This window comes from Buteo buteo, chromosome 6, assembly GCF_964188355.1.
Source record: "Buteo buteo chromosome 6, bButBut1.hap1.1, whole genome shotgun sequence".
Lineage (NCBI taxonomy): Eukaryota > Metazoa > Chordata > Aves > Accipitriformes > Accipitridae > Buteo > Buteo buteo.
The window spans coordinates 6,986,123-6,993,369 of NC_134176.1; the positions used below are offsets into that span (position 1 = coordinate 6,986,123).

The 7,247-nt window shown below is 37.4% G+C and overlaps 1 pseudogene; it reads left to right on the top strand.

The window, feature by feature from the left end:
• Nucleotides 1-767: 767 nt before the first annotated feature.
• LOC142032361 (leucine-rich repeat-containing protein 9-like) lies at nt 768-6,517 on the top strand (annotated as a pseudogene).
• The last annotated feature ends 730 nt before the right edge of the window (nt 6,518-7,247 follow it).

Below are 7,247 nucleotides of genomic sequence, written 5' to 3' on the forward strand. Positions count from 1 at the left end.
TTGCCATATGTAGATCAGGAAGCAGACATGTGCCTCAGTCACCTCATCTCTTTGTCAGAAGTGCCTAGAGTTAGGGCATATATGAATATTTTAAATAATATTCACATCGGGGTTTGTAGGCAGAGTGAGCTAAATTGCTTTCTTTAAGAATAGTTTTTTGGAAGTTTTATACTTGGGAGCCAAATCCTTGCTTGTTATTCAAGAGGAATGAGTAGTTTGTTCTCTTGCTTTACCTAATCTCAGCTGTATAGCAGCTTCTTTGATCCTGAAGATTTACCTCTTTAAAAAAAATGCAAAAAGAGTTTTGCTTCCACAAAGCAGAGAGTAATTATGCCACACAGTGATCACACATGGGGAGAGAAATGTTCCCTACCCTTAGGTGTCTGAAGAAAATCTGCATTTCCATTTTAATTGTACCCTCTAACTCTCTTTTCATTGCTGAGACTTGCATCATAATGAAGTCACACTGAGGGGTCGGTTCTGCCTGGGTGAAACAATGGTCTAAATGATATGAATAGGACTGGGATATAAGCCAGTATACAACAGAAGAGTATGTGCAGTTGCTCAGAGCAGAGCTGTCCCTTTGGCCAAGTAATTCAGCTTTTTCTATTGACAATCAAGAGTTTGAATTTATTAAAATAATTTTCTGGTTTTATGTTTTCAGGTATGCTTTTTAGTACACATCTAGAGGGCTTCTCTTTTGAGGAAACATAAATAAGATCATTTTCTTGCCATACTTTAACATAACCTCTTGCTTCTGAATCCTAATGGGATCTTTTTATCAGCTGGAAAGTGAATTGGCCAAGCTGCAAATGTTGGGTAAAACATCAAGTAATAAATATCTACAGAGTAAGAATCTGGAAACTGAAAATTCAGTTCATGATAATGAAGATACAGAAAAGATGTGTCTTGGCATTCTTACAAAAAATAAATGCACTGGAGGAAAGAATAACACTCCAGAACAGAAAACTGTATTAGTATGTTTAGTGAATTGTAGAAGAACAGTATTCTGATATTTTCAGGGTATGATGGTGGCTGGTGGTTAGGAGATTAATGACAGGAATTGAAGCCTGTCTTAAATACATTTTTTATAAGGTCCAAACTAGAGTCCTGCAAATATCATTAAAGTGGCAGCTCTCAGCTCTTGCGTGGTCTGAATTATTGGAACCAGGCCAGCTTCTAGCAGGCAGATGCTGCCATTCCCATTATTGGTGATCTAGTAAATAGGAAAAGGATTGAACAAAAATAGCTGGGATGAGTAGTTATATTGGACCAGTGCTTGGAAAAGTTTTCTGGGCCTTTAAACAGTAGAGATCCAGCAAAGTGCTGTGGGTTTTTTTTTGTTTCTGTTTGTTAGGGGTTTTTTCCTCCTGTATTTCCAATGTGATTTTAATGGCTTCTTTTTCTTGTCATTCTTGATTCTAGCTTAGGACTTCATGAGTCAATGTCATTCTATAGTCAATGGCCAGCACAAAGTCTCCACACAAAGAAACCTTTGTAATAAGGCACATGGAGGATATCATTGATGCCATAGACCTAGTGTTGGATGCCAGCATGGATCTGAAGCTCATTCTACAGAATTTTTATGAAGGGAGAATTAGATGGCTCTTTTCTGATGAGTAGGAAGATGTCTCTTCTCTCTCTGATGTTCTGCAGGACAACTAAGGCATACCACTCATCTGGCCAGTTCTTGCTTTGGTTTTGGGTCTTAGACCAATGAACACTGTCCTTAGCTACAAGTGTAGTACAAAGAGTCTGTAGTGCATCAGGCACCAAAAGAATCAAATAATTTAGATTCTGCGTTTAAGTAGAAATAGCATACTGAAGTAGTACTGTGTTAAAACTTGTTAATAAAGAGAAGGAAAGACTGTCAGTCATCTCAAAGAAACAACTGGTGGAGGTGTGGGAGAATTTAAACATACTGTGAAATTTGTTGCTGTTACTTGCCACTGATTTCATGCCAGTGCCTCACACTGCACTCAAGTCCAGCATGGTTTTGTTAGTGCTGCAGTTTGGACTGATATCATCATGAATACTAAATAGCAAACTAAGACCTCTTATTTGAAGAGGTGATTCCCTTAAGTTAATGATTACGGAGCAACACTGAGGGTGAAGTGGATGAAGCTTGGTGTTATGGATCAGTATAGGACCAGTATATCCACATATAAGGTTCAGTATATCCACAGTTGTAGTCTTTCGGATTAAAAAAAAAAAAAAGGTCTTTCTGTAATAATTTGTCTAAATTTCTTGTTTTTAAAAAAATCAAAGTTCTGTTAAGTTGTCCTGTTGTGTTGTTCCAGGCAGAATTTTACAAGATTTCCAAGTGGAAATGAAGAAAAGTTTTAATTTGGTAGTACAATTCTTGTTGATGGAATTGGAAACAGTGGGAAACATTCACTTTGAAGAAGGTTTATCGAATAATCTTTTAGAGATACTTCAAACTAGAACCTGTTTCTTATGATTCCAAGTTAATAATTTTTACAAAACAAATTTATTACAAGGATCTGGAGTATTTTGAAGCATCAGTGCTCCACAGACTCCATTTGCAGATAGCTGACAAGAAAGGAAATACTCTCTTCTTCTCTTGGTGGTATACTAGGCTGAAGCTTTGAGCCACAAAGACGGATTTTTTTGTTGCCTTTATTTTTTTATTACCTATTTATGAAGGCCTTGATTTTAAAAAAGGAAGATAAAAGAATAAGCAAGCTGTCTAATTGCTTTTTAACAACAATGATAATGATTATTCTAAGTTTCTACACAGCTGTATTTGTAAAGAAGTATTAGAAGTTGCTTACATAATCTTTGTATGAATAACCTTGACGCTCAGTTGAGGGGAGATTCAAATTTAGACTGGCAGTATTTCAAGGACTGTTTTCTGCTTGAGTACTCCAAGCTTGTCCACCTCAGGTATGCCTTCTTTTTGTGTTCAGGGACGTTTGTTAGAGCTGCAGGTAGTTCTGTACCTGCAGGTTCCATTTGAGGTTGTTTATAAATAGCATTCTGGTTACTTTTAATGCCACTTTCTCAAGCCAAGGATCTTTTTGTTTTGGCAAGGAGAAATTAATAAATTACTCTTGTGGGGATGAAAGCCAAACCAAAGGTTTTTGAATGAGTAATCTTAGCACAAAATCTTTTTGAGAAAGAGTAATATTTTTATTAGTTGCAGTAAGGATTTTGACTGTTACATCTTCTTTTTTAAGAAAACTTTCCATCAAATTAAGAACTAGAGAACCTACTGCATTTCTAGGTTGGTTGTCTTTCTAAGGTGTCTGAGTGTTCCATAATCTTTAAGGCAACTTACCAGTACCAGATAGAACTACGGGAGTTTATTGTCTTCTTAGTCAGACACAGAGAAAATGGCCACATACTTTTGAGTTATTTGACCTGTGTACCACAAGGAATAGGTGAGCTTCTGCCCCCAGGTTCCTGGCTGGCCAGTGGGCTGTCTCCTCTTTCTCAAGTTTGACTGTAGAAGCTGTTGTAGGTTCTTGCAAACCATGCTTGCTCTATGCATAATTGTGCTTACTATAGTGGAACTGCTCATTTGCATTGTGAAGAAGGATTTAAACAGATTTTAAATATGACAGTGCAAATAGAGAAAAGGAACACAATGGATCACATGCGATTAGATATTGATATTTGATGCTTAACTTTGAATGGAGCATTTGAATAAAATAAGGTGAATTTATTTGTCTCCACTTGAGAGAACAAAGTTACAATGAAGTGAAACAGGCTAGAGGTATTGCTTGTGATTCTTTCTTCTGAATAGGAAACAGAAGAAAATCATGTAGATAGCACTGAAAAATTCAGTGCAAAACAAGAAGGAAATATTATTATCTTAGTCCTCTCCTCTGTGCATTTCTGCACACAGGTTTAGTTTTTGTTATTATATAATTCAATCACTATTCTGTACCTGGGACTTCAGAGCATACGGTATCATGGGAATGAAAATAAATCACATCTGTAGAGTGCACAATCAAATTCTGATGCTGAAATTAAAGGAGGAGTTTCAAATATATCTGTAAAAAGAAGTTTTCAGTGTAGCAGAGTTAGTGCCTAAGTTTTAAGAGCTATTTAGTATAGCGCTGACCTGTGAACAGTTAACTTTGTGATTATAAGAAGAGAAACATTTTGCAAAGCATCAAATAATTTAGGATTATTAAGAAGTTTTACCCAGATAGAGGTGGCTTGAAGTTCCCCAAAGTCCCTTTGCTTGGTGTTTCTATGACTGGCTCTTGGACTTCAGAGATCTGTAGCTTGGTAGAAAATATCAGGCACAAGAATTGATTCAGGTTTTTGCTGTTAGAATCTGGGTCTTACCTCATGTATTCCTAATGGTTGTGCAAATAGACTAAATAGTTATGCGTGGCCATATTTCTGAAAGTGGAAAGCAGTAGTAGATTAACAATGCAGAAACAAAAAAAAACCCACCCAGATGTATATGTGTCTGTATTTCTTCTGTATCACAGGACAGCATATGCATATGTCAGGACAGTCACAAGGTAGATTTGTATCCATGCAGACAAGTCCCAAGTTTTTGTGGGTAAGTCTCAACTTTGAAATTTGTGTGATTGTACTTATTTATTTCACTGCCTTCCAAGAATCAGGTTGAGACTTGTGATGCAGCCATGATCTTTGTCATAAGCACTGGGAAACATCTGCCCAAAGCAGGTTGTAGAACTGTGTCAGCAGTGGAGCAATGGTCTTAGGACACCCGGTTGCCCACTTCTAGCTATGAGAGAGAACTCCTCTTGAATCCATTTCTTTCTCTGCATACTGAGCAGTTTGCTGACTTGATATGCGTGACTGTATTGTTATGATTTTAGTACAGTTTATACAGTGCTTTTCATCTTTTATGTGCATTTACTATACGTATGTGAAAGTTTATTTTATACATATAAATGTATTTGTGATTTCTGTGTCTAGAAATCAGAGCTGAGAGCTTGAAGGGAGCTGGAAGACCTTTTCAATCTTGAAAGCAAAATCTTATCTGCCTGAGAGACAGCAGGTACCCTCTCAGCTCAGGACATTTTAGCTGCTAAGATCAAAACAAATTCCCTGGGATTCAGAGCATACCCATTCTGAGATGCAGTACTTCAGTTAATAGCATAAGATGGCTCAGCATGTTTGGGGGGCTTTTTTTAGGGTGTTTTTTTTTTGTTTGCTTCATAGTTTTGGGGCCCGGGGTATGGTTTGACTGAGAAACAGCATAGCCACAAGAAACATTCAGAGGTGGGCAGAGATGATCTTATGGATTGTACCACTTTCACATTTTTTTCCTGTAAGCCTTTAGCTAACAGTTATTTTCCTCCATAGCTGAAACACCACTATTGAGCTTCTAGTCCATTCCAATACAACATGAAACAGATTTGTTCACCCTTTGCTATTCTTCACATAAAGTTGGAAACACAAAATTACTCTTACTCTTATAGCTTTACCTAAAATTATCCAAAGTAGCAAACTTTATCAGACAATTCAACTACGCACTTCCAGCACTTTTTTTGGCCCTTGGGGAAGTCAGATTGGCAGAGCTAATGATTTTAGGAGCTCTTTTCATATTACCTGAAGAGAACAAAACTTTTCAGGAAGCTCCCCAATGCACTCTGTATCACGCTGGTAGGATATCCTCCAGGTTGTATGAAAAACTGTCTCGTTGTATTAGCTCCTAGTATGTATTAGCCAGATCAGCTCCATTCATACATATTAGACCCCATTCCAGTTGGTGATAGGGAATTTCTGCATCTTCCCTAAAAAGCAACTATCAGCACAATGCTGTTCTTAAATTGAAACCTCATGGTCTGATGCTTATTTTGGCAGAGAAGTGCAGCAATAATTAATCAAATCCTCGCACTAACTTGCTGATACTCAAACTGCAGTGTTGTAAATCACCAGAAATAACATCCTTATGAAAAAGAATTTCAAGAAGAAAATAAGTTATCAACAGTTTTGTAGTATTTGTATGGTGTTCTGGATCTGCTGTCAACATTAATTGTACTATTCTCTTTCTTCTCATGGTATTGCTACCTTCATGCTAAGGTTCTTCAGCAAAGACAAGACTTGTGATTCCAGAGGCAAATAAATAGATTGTATTTTTATTTTTTTTATCTAATACAGAACATGGAGACTACTCTTACTGATTATAAAGAGGCAGGGGAAAAAAAAAAAAGTCTTGCAAGTGATCTCATGATTATTGTGAACATCAGTATTATGGAATTTGTCTTAAATGTCCTTAGTAAATATTGTGCAACATATAAACTTTGTATGGTCTGAATGTCTATTCTTGTCTGTTGTCTGCTTTTGCAACAGCATAATGAAAACCTGGAGTCTTTCCCTATTTCTTCTCTTCGTAGTTTCTTAAGAAGAAAAGATGGAATGTCTCTCTTATGTATGCAACCCTGAATTGCCAGTTAAGGAAAAGCAGCTGCTACAAATGCTGGAGGGTGGTTTCCAGGGTCTGGAAGTGCATACGGTATGCTGCATTGTGGAAAGAAGAATGCTGTTCTTTAGTAAAGGATAGCACAGAAGAGAGCAGGAAGAAAAGTGCTGCTCTCTTTTCCTTTCTCCTTTCATCATTTTTCTATTCATCTTTCTTCTGTTTTCCTCCTCTGTTCTCATTATATTTCTTTGTGTTACCTCTGCTTCATTCTTCACATCTTTATGCCATCTGTGGCAAAGGCATGATTAGTGCTTTCCACTTTTTCTCATCATCTTCTTGTCCTTTCCTTACCCTTTCTCTTTTTGTTGCATTTTGTCTCTTCTCACCACTTCTCACTAGTGTCCCTCACTAGAGTTTGTGGGGACTGATGCAGGGCTAGTTTGGAAGTCTCCACAATAGCAGCTGCAGCACCTGTATTTACTGCCTGTGGAACAGATTTGCTCAGTGGTTTCTTCAGCCATTTATTTTATAATCTTCACTTGTATTTGTTTGAACACAATATTATTTTGCTATTATTTTGTTCTTTCTACCAGTGCTAGAACAAAGCATACCATGCTTTTTCAGTTCTTTCAGTCTCAGTTCTAGTAATACAGCATTCCAGGTCCTGGCTCGCAAGCCTTGTGCTACCTCTGAATCACTGCCTCCTTTGTCCTTAATCTTAAATTTAATCCTAGTCCATTTATCCCTGGTATCTCCAGATACCTAGCCCTAACCATAGGGTTCCTCTGGCATGGATCCTACTTGTCAGATGAGTCATAACCCTAGTAACTGTCAGTCCTGTCCCAGTGACCCCTTCCATCTCCAGACTGTA